The sequence below is a fragment of the Oncorhynchus masou genome, chromosome 31 (genome assembly GCF_036934945.1).
Source record: "Oncorhynchus masou masou isolate Uvic2021 chromosome 31, UVic_Omas_1.1, whole genome shotgun sequence".
Lineage (NCBI taxonomy): Eukaryota > Metazoa > Chordata > Actinopteri > Salmoniformes > Salmonidae > Oncorhynchus > Oncorhynchus masou.
The window spans coordinates 54,851,968-54,866,104 of NC_088242.1; positions in this window are offsets into that span (position 1 = coordinate 54,851,968).

Below are 14,137 nucleotides of genomic sequence, written 5' to 3' on the forward strand. Positions count from 1 at the left end.
AAAAGCTCCCTGGGCGGAAACGGACCACTTAAAGCACGTCTTAACAGAAGTAAGGGCTGTGAGAGGAGCTGCCACCTGACCGAAATTACGGATGAAACGACGGTAGAAATTAGCGAAGCCCAGAAAGCGCTGCAGCTCGACGCGTGACTTAGGAACGGGCCAATCAATGACAGCCTGGACCTTAGCGGGATCCATCTTAATGCCCTCAGCGGAAATAACGGAACCGAGAAAAGGGACAGAGGCGGCATGAAAAGTGCACTTCTCAGCCTTCACATAAAGACAGTTCTCCAAAAGGCGCTGGAGGACGCGTCGCACGTGCTGAACATGAATCGAGAGAGACGGTGAAAAAATCAGGATATCATCCATGTAAACGAAAACAAAAATGTTCAGCATGTCTCTCAGGACGTCGTTAACTAGTGCCTGAAAGACAGCTGGAGCGTTAACGAGGCCGAAAGGAAGAACCCGGTATTCAAAGTGCCCTAACGGAGTGTTAAACGCCGTCTTCCACTCGTCCCCCTCCCTGATGCGCACGAGATGGTAGGCGTTACGAAGGTCCAATTTGGTGAAAAACCTGGCTCCCTGCAGGATCTCGAAGGCTGAAGACATAAGAGGAAGCGGATAACGATTCTTAACTGTTATGTCATTCAGCCCTCGATAATCCACGCATGGGCGCAGGGACCCGTCCTTCTTCTGAACAAAAAAGAACCCCGCGCCGGCGGGGGAGGAGGAGGAGACTATGGTACCGGCCGAGCGAAACCGACAAATAATCCTCGAGAGCCTTACGTTCGGGAGCCGACAGAGAGTATAATCTACCCCGGGGGAGTAGTTCCCGGAAGGAGATCAATACTACAGTCATACGACCGGTGTGGAGGGAGAGAAGTGGCCTTGGAACGACTGAACACCGTGCGCAGATCGTGATACTCCTCCGGCACCCCTGTCAAATCGCCAGGCTCCTCCTGTGAAGAAGAGACAGAGGAAACAGGAGGGATAGCAGACATTAAACAGGTTACATGACAAGAAACATTCCAGGATAGGATAGTATTACTAGACCAATTAATAGAAGGGTTATGGCGCACTAGCCAGGGATGACCCAAAACAACAGGTGTAAAAGGTGAACGAAAAATTAAAAAAGAAATGGTTTCGCTATGATTACCAGAGACAGTGAGGGTTAAAGGCAGCGTCTCACGCTGAATCTTGGGGAGAGAACTACCATCTAAAGCGAACAAGGCCCTGGGCTCCCCTAACTGTCTGAGAGGAATGTCATGTTCCCGAGCCCAGGTCTCGTCCATAAAACAGCCCTCCGCCCCAGAGTCTATCAAGGCACTGCAGGAAGCAGATGAACCGGGCCAGCGGAGATGGACCGGAAAGGTAGTGCGTGATCCAGAAGGAGAGGCCTGAGTAGTTGCGCTCACCAGTAGCCCTCCTCTTACTGATGAGCTCTGGCCTTTTACTGGACATGAGGTGACAAAATGACCAGCGGAGCCGCAGTAGAGACAGAGGCGATTGGTGATTCTCCGATCCCTCTCCTTGGCCGAGATGCGAATACCCCCAGCTGCATAGGCTCAGCATCCGAGCCGGCGGAGGAGGGTGGCAGTGATGCGGCAGGTGGCAGTGATGTGGAGAGGGGAGCAACGGAGAACGTGAGCTCCTTTCCACGAGCTCGGCGACGAAGATCAAACCGTCGCTCTATGCGAATAGCGAGAGCTATTAAGGAGTCCAGACTGGAAGGAACCTCCCGGGAGAGGATCTCATCCTTAACCTCGACGTGGAGACCCTCCAGAAAACGAGCGAGCAAAGCCGGCTCGTTCCAGTCACTAGAGGCAGCGAGAGTGCGAAACTCAATAGAATAATCCGTTATGGATCTATTCCCCTGACATAGGGAAGACAGGGCCCTGGAAGCCTCCTCGCCAAAAACAGAACGGTCAAAAACCCGTATCATCTCCTCCTTAAAGTCCTGATACTGGTTAATACACTCAGCCCTCGCCTCCCAGACTGCCGTGCCCCACTCACGCGCCCGTCCGGTAAGGAGAGAAATGACGTAGGCGATGCGGGCTGCGCTCCTGGAGTAAGTGTTGGGCTGGAGAGAGAACACCACATCACACTGAGTGAGGAATGAGCGGCACTCAGTGGGCTCCCCAGAGTAACACGGCGGGTTGTTGATCCTGGGCTCCGGCGACTCGGAAACCCTGGAAGTGGGCGGTGGATCGAGGTGGAGTTGGTGAACCCGTCTTGTGAGGTCGGAGACTTGGATGGCCAGGGTCTCAACGGCATGTTGAGCAGCAGACAATTCCTCCTCGTGTCTGCCTAGCATCGCTCCCTGGATCTCGACGGCGGAGTGAAAAGGGTCCGGAGCCGCTGGGTCCATTCTTGGTCTGATTCTTCTGTTATGAACTTGAGTGAAGACCCAAAAGCGGTTTTAACAGAAAACAGAGTTCTTTAATGAAAATACAGGAATGGCATAAATCCTCTTCCAACGATGTCAGCGGAACAAAAGAACGTTAGTATAGTGCAGGATGCTCCAGCCAGGCAGACTCCGACAGGACAGGACAAGGTGGAAGCAAACGAGACGACAGCTTGCTTCTGGCATCAAAAAACACAAATAAGAATCAGACACTGAAAGTAGCAGGAACAGAGAGAGAAATAGAGACCTAATCAGAGGGGGAAGAGAGAACAGGTGGGGAAGAGAGAATGAGCTAGTTAGGGGAAATGTAGAACAGCTGAGGGATGAGAGACAGAGAAGGTAACCTAAAAAGACCAGCAGAGAGAGAGAATGAAGAGAAAGGACAGGAACAGACATAACAAGACATGACAACTCTCTTATGTATGAGGGTGTTTCTTGTTACAGATAAAAGCAGATATCAGTTTCTCTCTATGGAAATAAAAAACGATTTTGTCAGAAAGATAGGAATACTTTGAAATAAGTATAAAAACTTAATAATACATTCATTTTAACCGTGTTAATTATTCTGCCCAAAGGAAGAGAAAGTAAATACTAATAAATGGACAAACAATAATAAAACAAATGTTAAAATCTAACAAATGGAAAAAAACAATGATAACAAACATTCACAGTGAGGTTTACAAACTCAGAAACCTATGGCCTCTGTTCTATAATCACATCATACACAATTTTATTTCCATCTCTCATCACACAACAAAATGCCATTCCAGCTGAATCTGCTGTCTTGTTCCATTTCAGCTGGAACACTTTTGTGTTTCTCCACACTCTCCTTCTGGTTCCTGCGAGAGTGATAGCATAAGACTTGGAAAGCAACAAAAAGACACACAAAACATACCAGTATTAACAATGTGATAAGCTATGCATAATTATATGTGCATAAAAACCAAAGTCTGAGACCAAGACAATTCCCACTCTGTCTTCACCTGACTCCATGCTTCCAGGACACTTTCCTGCTGGGTTCCACAAAAATGAAGCTATTAAAAGCTATTAAAAGCTTCCTCCTGCTTTCGCCCAGTGTCACGTTCGTCATAAGGAGGAGACCAAGGTGCAGCGTGATAAGCGTACATTTAATTAAACGAATGCAACACTGAACAAAACTATACAAAATAACAAAACGAACCGTGAAGCAATATGACTAGTGCGAACAGGCAACTATAAACATATATAACACACAAAACCAAAATGGAAAATGGCAACTTGAATAGGATCCCCAATCAGAGACAACGATAAACAGCTGCCTCTGATTGGGAACCAATTCAGGCCACCATAGACCTACATATACCTAGACATACTAAAACCCAATAAATATACAAAAACCCAAACATAACTAAGGCCAGGGCGTGACAGTACCCCCCCCCCCCCCAAACAGCAAAACCTGAACCTATAGGGGAGGGTCTGGGTGGGCGTCTGTCCACGGTGGCGGCCCTGGCGCAGGACGTGGACCCCACTCCATCATAGTCTTTCTCTGCCTCTTTAACCGCCTCCGTGGCCTCTTTAGAGCGGCGACCCTCGCCGCCGACCTCGGACTGGGGACCCTAGCCACGGGTCCCGAATGAATGGGAGATTCCGGCAGTACCGGACGGACGGGAGATTCTGGCAGCACTGGACAGGCGTGAGACTCCGGCAGCTCCGGAGTGAAGGGCGATTCTGGCAGAGCCGGCGTGACAGGCGATTCCGGCAGCTCCTGGCTGACGGGCGGCTCTGGCAGCTCCTGGCTGACGGGCGGCGCAGGACAGATGGGAGCACCTGTAGGGAGGAGACGGAGAGACAGCCTGGTACGGGGGCTGCCACCGGAGGGCTGGTGCGTGGAGGAGGCACCGGAAAGACTGGACCGTGGAGGCGCACTGGAGGTCTCGAGCACCAAGCCTGCCCAACCCTACCTGGCTGGATGCTCCCCACTGGGCTGTGCTGGCGAACCGGGGACACCATGCGTAGCGCTGGTGCCATGTACCCCGGCCCGAGGAGACACACTGGAGACCAGGTGCGCTGAGCCGGCTTCATGGCACCTGGCTCGATGCCCACTCTAGCCCGGCCAATACGAGGCGCTGCTATGTACCGCACCGGGCTATGCCTGCGCACCGGGGACACCGTGCGCCTTACGGCATAACACGGTGCCTGCCCGGTCCCCCTCTCTCCACGGTAAGCACAGGGAGTTGGCTCAGGTCTCCTACTTGACTTAGCCACACACCCCGTGTGCCTCCTCCCCAAGACATTTTTAGGGGCTGCCTCTCGGGCTTCCAACCGCGCTGCCGTGCTGCCTCCTCATACCGCCGCCTCTCGGCTTTCACTGCCTCCAGCTCTGCCTTGGAGCGGCGATACTCTCCCAGCTGTACCCAGGGTCCCTTGCCATCCAGGATCCCCTCCCATCTCTAGGAGTCTGGAGATCGTTACCTGCCCGTTACCACGCTGCTTGGTCCTTTGGTGATGGGTGATTCTGTAACGGGTTTCCTCTTCCTCCTCTGAGGAGGAGTAGGAGAGATCGAACCAATGTGCAGCGTGGTAAGTGTCCATTTTAGTTTATTAAACTGAACACTAAAGAATACAAAATAACAAAGTGAATGATACAAACGAAAACCGAAACAGTCCTGAAATGTGAAACAAACATTACAACAGGAAACAATCACCCACAACTCAAAAGTGAAACCAGGCTACCTAAGTATGGTTCTCAATCAGGGACAACGAATGACAGCTGCCTCTGATTGAGAACCATACCAGGCCAAACACAGAAATCCCAAATCATAGAAAAAGGAACATAGACAACCCACCCAACTCACGCCCTGACCATACTAAAACAAAGACATAACAAAAGAACTAAGGTCAGAACGTGACAGCCAGATTACAATAACAACTGGCCCATTACATTTTTTTCCAAAAAGAGCAAATAAAAAACACAAAAGTTTAAGAAAAATAAAAAACAAAAACAAACAAACAATACTCAGAAGTCTGGTATGAAAAAGAAAACCCACCCTGGTCACGTAATTGAACAAGGTAACTGCTAATCCCCATGCAAAGATATCCACAGATGGTGTGCTTATAGTGCTGAAATAGTGAAGATGTGCTTGTAGTGCTGAAATAGGGAAGATGTGCTTGTAGTGCTGAAATAGGGAAGATGTGCTTGTAGTGCTGAAATAGTGAAGATGTGCTTGAAGTTCTTGTGAAGATGTGTGCTGAAATAGTGAAGATGTGCTTGTAGTGCTGAAATAGTGAAGATGTGCTTGTAGTGCTGAAATAGTGAAGATGTGCTTGTAGTGCTGAAATAGTGAAGATGTGCTTATAGTGCTGAAATAGTGAAGATGTGCTTGTAGTGCTGAAATAGTGAAGATGTGCTTGTAGTGCTGAAATAGTGAAGATGTGCTTGTAGTGCTGAAATAGTGAAGATGTGCTTGAAGTTCTGAAATAGTGAAGATGTGCTTGAAGTTCTGAAATAGTGAAGATGTGCTTGAAGTTCTGAAATAGTGAAGCTGTGCTTGTAGTGCTGAAATAGTGAAGATGTGCTTGTAGTGCTGAAATAGTGAAGGATTTAAAACAAGTTGAAAATAAGAAATAAATAAGAAATAATTTTTTGCAACACAAAACGAGGCTGTTTTAAAATAAAGTATAAAATATTTTATAAATCATTTCTTACAGCAGTACCACTAGTGTCTTTAAAGAAATGACATAGCATAATAATAGAACTGTGCTTATTCTAACCTGGATACGGGTACCATCCAGAAATGAAATGAGCAGCTTCATGGTAATATAATTAAACTAGAATTGACTCACCAGAACTAAGGCAGTTACGTTACATAATAACAACAACATCAACTGATGATACCGGCAACGTTCACTACCGTTACCTAAAAGTAACAACACCCACTGATGCCACTGGAAATGCTTTACAGTATCTTAAAAAGAGAGGCAAGTCTGCAGTGCTAGACACATTTATCCATTACCCTAATCGCCAAATAGGTGAACATTCAGTCATTTGCTTTGTCTGACCTCGGTAGAACGGTTTAGCTTCACGAAGGTCATCACCTTAGGGGTATCTTGGAACTCATTCTCGTGCCGTTGTATGTTATACGGAGCCAGGCAAGAAGAGCCAGCGGAAATCGACCGCGTCGTCTGCCACACTACGGGAATCTTGACGTAGTAGGAGTAGCTTCCGAGCAGCCTCTCTCCCAGACAACGGAGAATCAAAAACCGCCATGAACTCATCCAGACTGAAGCACACAGTGGATTGTTGCTCCCACACCGCTGTAGCCCAGGCTAGAGCCCCACCGGACATTAGCGTTATAAGGTACGCTATCTTCGAGCGGTCCAAGGGAAAATAAGCGGGCTGCAGCTCGAAGATGAGGGAGCACTGGGTGAGAAAGGTGCCTGAATCTCCAGCGTAGCGCTCCGGAGGAGGTAAGCGGGGTTCTCCGAAAGCCGGGGTGGGCTGGAGAGATGCGCTGCTGGTGAAACAGTACTCAGAAGAAGGCCCAACTTTTTGGGTGATCTGGTTTCTTAGACTGTTGTTGGGGGACATAGCAAACTATTTTGTACAAACCATTCATTACCCCACAGAGGCCATTGCAAGAGCAATGGGGGATGTAATATCAAAGGTAGTAAAACCTCCACAAGATGGAAGCTCTTACAAAAGGCTCCGAGTGTTTTCCGGGAAGTTTTCCTGTCCCCAGTCGAAGAGGACAGCAGTGGATGGACCAGACCACAATAATGATCAATGAATTTGACTGCTCGGAACGTGAGAAGCGTAAGCGGATCGCAGAGAGTTTAAAGGGACCTGCCTTGAAGATCATAGAAACTGTCCAGGATGGATATCCCACTGCGTCTCCTACGGTCTACCTCCAAGGCCTTGAGAGTACATTTGGAAGCAGTAAGAGAGGGGAAGATCTGTATTTATGTTTCAGAACCTCAAATGTGTGATTTTCTTAGGCAAATAGATGGCCTCTTACGGAAAGCTGTAAGAAAAGGTTGCCTGGACCAGGCCAGAACTAATCTAGTCAGGCTAGAGCAGTTAGTGCGATGGGCTCATGTGACTTTCCTAGACCTGTTTCTGGAGATTAAAGAGGAAGAGGAGCTAGAACTACAGAAACTGCAACTGAGAGTTCTAGTGTGTATAATGCAGAGGACCTCAACAGCATCACCGCAGGCAAAGGAAATAGAGGCTGTGCACACTTGAGGAAGGCATGTTCTGGTTGATGACTCAAGACAACAGGCCCCCAGAGCCTGTCCCAACGAATCAGCTATCTGGGCAGTCACTCCAAATGGGAAACGTCCCCTTCTCTATAGATGGTGATGATGCAGCATTCTGGGGCCAGGTTAGAGAGCTTCAACAAACAGCAGCTTCATTAGCAGTGCAGTCAAATAATGGTCCAGAATCAGCAAACAAGGGCCCACAAAAATAGAAAGTGTTTCTACAGCCTCCACATCAGCTCCAGCACGAGATTCCAGGTTCTGTTACAGGTGTGGCTGCGATGGACACATTGCTTCTCATTGTAAGAATGAGGAAAATGCCACGCTAGTGGGGAAGAGACTGTTCCAGCAGAAGAAAAATGTTGAAAGGGGACCAAGGAAAGGGGGTGCATCAGCCCCCAGTGAAAACTAGCTCATGTCTAAAAGCTATGCCACAGAACATACAATGTCCAGACATTCCTCAAGGTCTAATAGAACCATCATCCACTGTCCCTGTCAAACTCAATGGAATTTCATGTAATGCTCTATTAGACAGTGGATCACAAGTAATCACACTGTTTGAAAGTTGGTATTGACAACACTTAGCCCACGTTCCTATACACCCAGTGACTGGGCTTGCTATCTGGGGTGTCAGCAACACCGTATACCCTTACTTTGGTTATGTAGTTCTTGACTTGGAGTTTCACAGCAGAAGTGGCCGGTGTTCAAGAAAAGATGAAGGCGCTAGCACTTGTGTGCCCTGAAACCCCTGGACAAGATCACCCTTCTATCATCATTGGAACGAACGGCAGTTTGTTTAGGCGGCTAGCCCAGATGTGCCATAGAGTGGCAGGGCCAGAGTTTGTGAAATCACTAAGAATCCAACCCCTGTGCAAGAATGCCTATGAGACGGCCCTCCGTGTGAAGCAGGCCCTCCCTGTGAAGAGGAATGACGAACAGGTTGGTCATCTGACCTGGACAGGTCCTGGTTCAGCAAAGTTTCCCCCAGGATATCATATCCCGCACAACTGCTTCTTGAAGGCCTCAAAGCTACAAAACACGGATGTACTGGTGATAGGGATATCACCGAAGGTGGGCTGTTAATGTAGTTCATCGAGGAGTGATTCCAGCATTCTTTGTGGAGAAAGAACACATCACCATCTTTGCTTGAAATGAGTTCACCTTGAATATCACACTCCCTTCAGGTACTACTGTCAGTAAAGTTTTCAGAGCTGAGGCAGTCACTGATTCTACACTTACCAGTAAAGCAGAATGCTCTTCCATTTCTCTGTCTTTCGACTTCGGTGACTCCCCTGTGCCCAATCACTGTAAGGGAACTCCCCCCTGAAATGGACAAAAAATAATGGGAAGTCATTGGCATTAGGTATGGAAGGAAAGACTCAGGAAGAAGATGAAGAGATCGGCTGTATTCTCAACCCATGAGTGGGCAAGGGTGTCGAGCACACCAGACGTCTAAATGATCCCAGCCCATTTAGAGAGCGTTCAAGACTACTTCCTCCAACTGATATGGAGGATGTTTGAAGACACCTCCAAGAACTGCTGGCAACCAGCATGATCCCTGACTCCAGGAGCCTATAGTAGTGGCAAGAAAGAAGAATGGGTCAGTCGACTATAGAACACTGAGCAAACTCACAATTCCAGATCAGTTCACAATGATGATGCTCTGAATAGCCTCACTGGTATTAGACTTGAGAAGTGGCTATTATCAGATCGCAATGAGCCCAGAAGACCAGAAAAAAAACTGCCTTCATCTGCCCCCTGGGGTTCAACCAATTTGGGAGAATGACTCAGGGCATAACTAGAGCACCGGCCACATTCCAACAATTGATGGAACACCCCATGGGTGACATGAATCTCCTTGAAGTACTGGTGTTGTCACGCCCTGACCATAGAGATCCCTCGGGGTTCTCTATGGTGTTTTAGGTCAGTCCGTGACTAGGGGGTTGTCTAGTTTTTAGTTTCTATATTGGTGTGAGTATGGATCCCAATTGGAGGCAGCTGATGATCTTTGCCTCTAATTGGGGATCATACTTAGTGTGGTCCTTTTCCCACCTGCATTGTGGGATATTGTTTTTATTTAGTGCTATGTGCGCTACGAACTGCACGTTCGTTTATTCTTTGTTGTTTGAAGTTTCACCTCAATAAATAATGTGGAACTCTACTCACGCTGCGCCTTGATCCGCTCATTTAAACAGATGTGACAGAATATCCCACCACTACAGGACCAAGCAGCGTGCCATGGAGGAAAAGGAGAGTTGGACAGGGGAGGAAATACTGGGTGGATGCGAGACCCTTCCTTGGAGGGAGTCGCAAAGGAGTATAGGAGGACAGCGACGACGCTGGGATCCGCGGCCACAGAAACCCCAAGATATTTGTTTTTTGGGGGGGGCACAAGGGGCGGTCGGTCGAGCCGAGGAGAGAGCCAGTAACCGTCGGGGAGTAGATGGAGCAGTGTGAGGAGGGAGATCGGAGAGAGATGTTGGTTAGGTGTATTCTGTGGCTCCACGCACCAGGCCTCCAGTGCGCCTCCTCAGCCCAGTACGTCCTGTGCCGCCTCCCCGCACTCGCCCTGAAGAGCATGTCATCAGTCTGGTGAAACCTGTGCTGGCTCCACGCACCAGGCCTCCAGGGGGCCTTCCCAGCCCGGTACGTCCTGTGCCGGCTCCCCGCACATACCCTGAAGAGCGTGTCACCAGCCCTGAGTCCTCTGTGCCGGTGCCCAGTCCAGGCATGGCGTCCAGCCCGGCTTCATGGCCAGATCCGCGGTCTGAGCGGGTGCTACGTCCCCTAGTTGCTCACCCTAACCCTCCCCATATATGTTCAGGTTTTGCGGTCTAGGTTCAGGTTAATACGGCTATTTACTTACTTTTGTAGCTCTTCACCAGAAGCATGCCTTTTGTAAGTAGTGAGGCCTAACTGTCATCTCCAAGTTTAGCTGGAATTTAGCTTGAAATAATATCAGATATGTGATTGATGGATGATAGGCCTATGACATTGTGTTTAACATCACTACTGCCACATCCTGTGCCTTCGGAAAGTATTCAGACCCCTTGTTTTTGGGGACCTTCAATGCTGCACAATTTTTTGATACCCTTCCCCAGATCTGTGCCTCGACATAATCCTGTCTCAGAGCTCAACAGACAATTCCTTCACCCTCATGGCTTGGTTTTTGCTCTGACATGCGCTGTCAACTGTGGGACCTTATAAAGACAGGTGTGTGCGTTTCCAAATCATGTCCAGTCACTTGAATTTACCACAGGTGGACTCCAATGATCAATGGAAACAGGATGCACCTGAGCTCAATTTAGAGTCTCATAGCAAAAGGTCTGAATACTTACGTAAATAAGGTATTTCTGTTTTTTATTTTGAATAAATGTACAAAAATGTCTAAAAACCTGTTTTCGCTTTGTTTTTATGGGGTATTGTGTGTAGATTATTGAGAATTTTTATTTATTTGATCCACTTTTGAAAAGTCACGGGATCTGAATACTTTCCGAAGGCACTGTATATATTTTCATATGCACAACATGAATGCAAGAGACAGGTTGGAATGTATGACTGAAATAAGGGACAAATCAACTTTTTTTTCTACATTTGTGGTGTTTGAATTTGTTGATAAAATGTGGGACATGATTGTTTGGTTGCGGAACGTGGGACAAAGGGAGAAAATGTGGGACTATCCTGCACAATCCTGGACCTGTGGTCACCCACCATGGGTGTGCCCATACCATCACCCAACTCAGTAATGACTGTCCACATAACCTTCTCCCAACGATACACCCTGACGAAGTTGGTATGGGGACATAGCAAGGGTCTAAGGCTGTAGCCAAGGCCCTTTACTGCTACCAGTTAATGCCAAGGCAAATGGCACAAATGGGGAAGTTCGATTGTGCAGAGCAAGAGTTCAGTCTGTTTCTGGAGTTTCTTCTGAGTCTAGTCTGAAGATTAGTGTTGAGCGATTAACTGAAATTCTGGTTATTTTTCAGTTTTTAAACAACTAATTGGCTGAAGTTGGTTCAATTATTTTAATTCCATTTTGTTCGTTTTTTTCCCTGTGAGCTAAATGTGCACATTGCAGTTTCTCTAGAGATACATCAGATCCAGCTTGAACTGTGCGATGTAATAGGGAGTTGTAGTTTCCAACAGGCTAATATTCTACATAGTTTAGCGGACAAAACCTGGTAATTAACTTCAATGACCATACAGTATATGCGCATCTACTTGTCCGGTCTGTGTTTCTTTCATGCCTGCTACTGAAGAGAGAAGAATGCACAATTTGTGAAGGGATATAGAGAGCAGCTGTTGCTTCATGAGGTATATCTCTACCTGAAAATACTGATCTTCATGATCGATAGTTGGTATTCAGCGGTAATAAAAGTATGCCTCATTACTTTGAATAACACAATTGTGATTTTTTTTCAGACAGCATAGGCAGCAGCTGGCTCGTCTATGAGGATACAAATAATAAAGTCATCAAAGAAATAATAGTCATCAAATCAAAGAAAATGTAAAATACACAACAACTGAAATACTTTATAAGTAATAGGAATAAATTATAGTTAATAAGTGATAAGCAGTAATGGCAGTCACTATCATCATGGGATGTTTATTCATTGTTTTATTCTGTGTTTCAATCCAAATAATTAAAACCGTGATTATTTGTTTATATTTGAACCGAATCCGAACCGAGCTAAAAAGGCACAAATTGCTCAGCACTACTGAAGGTTTGGTGTGACCACCTCAAGCTTGCTAGCTACCCTAGCAAGTCCCCCCGTAAGTGGCAAAAACAGTTGTATTGTGTGTGAGCAGAAACAGTTGAGCAGAGACAGTTGTATCGTGGTATGATGCCAGCAGCATACCACCCTGCATCCCACTGCTGACTTGCCACTGAAGTTAAGCAGGGTTGGTCCTGGATGGGAGACCAGATGCTGCTGGAAGTGGTGTTGGAGGGCCAGTAGGGGGCACTCTTTCCTCTGGGCTAAAAAAAGATCCCAATGCCCTAGGGCAGTGATTGGGGACATTGTCCTGTGTAGGGTGCTGTCTTTCAGATGGGACGTTAAACAGGTGTTCTGACTCTCTGTAGTCACTAAAGATTCCATGGCACTTATCGTAAGAGTAGGGGTGTTAACCCTGGTGTCCTGTCTAAATTCCCAATCGGACCCTCATTCTATCATGGCCACCTAATCAACCCCAGCTTGCAATTGGCTCATTCATCCCTTGTATCTATTCCACAGGTTGTTGCTGTAAATGAGAAAGTGTTCTCAGTCAATTTACCTTGTACAATAAGGGTAAAAAGTACTGTGTGTTCAGAGTAGTTAGTGAGACAGTTGTGTTGTGAGTCGTGTAGGGTGAGCTCATATAGTGACCCTAGATACCAGGAAATGTGAGGGTTTCCTCTGAGTCTCAAGACAAAATGTAATCTGGCTAACTAGCAAAGCCAGCCCTCCGTTTCCCACCTGTCCACAGAATGCGTGCCGTTCTCGCCTGCAACTTCCACTCCCAGAACTCGGAGAAGTGCAAGGACAGTGCTTTCTCTTGTTCATCTAGAGCCGTTGAGGGACAAAACTGTGCACTGTTGTAAGACTTTTTACATTTCAGAGCTCTGACTAGTAATAAAGGGTACGACAGGTTTTTAAAGGTTGCAACCGGTTTTACTTTATTGAGTTTTTTTTCTTCTTTCTGATGGTGCATTCCCGAGTTCACTAGGAGTTTATGAATAATTTGAGTTTAAGGTCATTTGTACTGTCCAAATATGATATATTTTCCTAATACAATATAATGTATGCTAATTGCCTTTGCAACAGTACTCTTTTTGCGTTGTGTTGTGAACAATCATCGACAAGGACTCCAGCATGTAGCACCATTGGTGGATTTATTATCTGACAGTGAAATAGCACGGATGGCACATCATTCAACGCAGCCACCACAGATCATTCTACTCTCGTCCCCGGCACACAGGTTTGGCGCTTGTTGACTGGGATGATTCTCACTCGAACACTGCTCTTCTTAAACAAGACATGCAAACCAGACAGTAAAATTCCACGTTGAGAATACAGACCCTGCTTCAGAAACTGTCACTAAATATTCAAGTCGTCAGACTATTCCCCCACGAGAAATAGAGTGAAAAGAGACTGATCCATCACCTTCGACCTCATAGGTAAACATGCCTGTCACATGTTTATTACACTCAGTGACTTGAAAGGACCTTGAAACCCAAAAGATTTCCTCATCTTATTCTTGTCCTGTGACATCGAATCATGTCCACGGAGATGTGTTGGGTTATAGCTTGAAATGTACTTGTTAATGTTACTATAATAGAACTTATTGATTACTTTACATGTACAGTTGAAGTCGGAAGTTTACATACACCTTAGCCAAATACATTTAAACTCAGTTTTTACAATTCCTGACATATAATCCTAGTAAATATCCCCTGTCTTAGGTCAGTTAGGATCACCACTTTATTTTAAGAATGTGAAATGTCAGAATAACAGTAGAGAG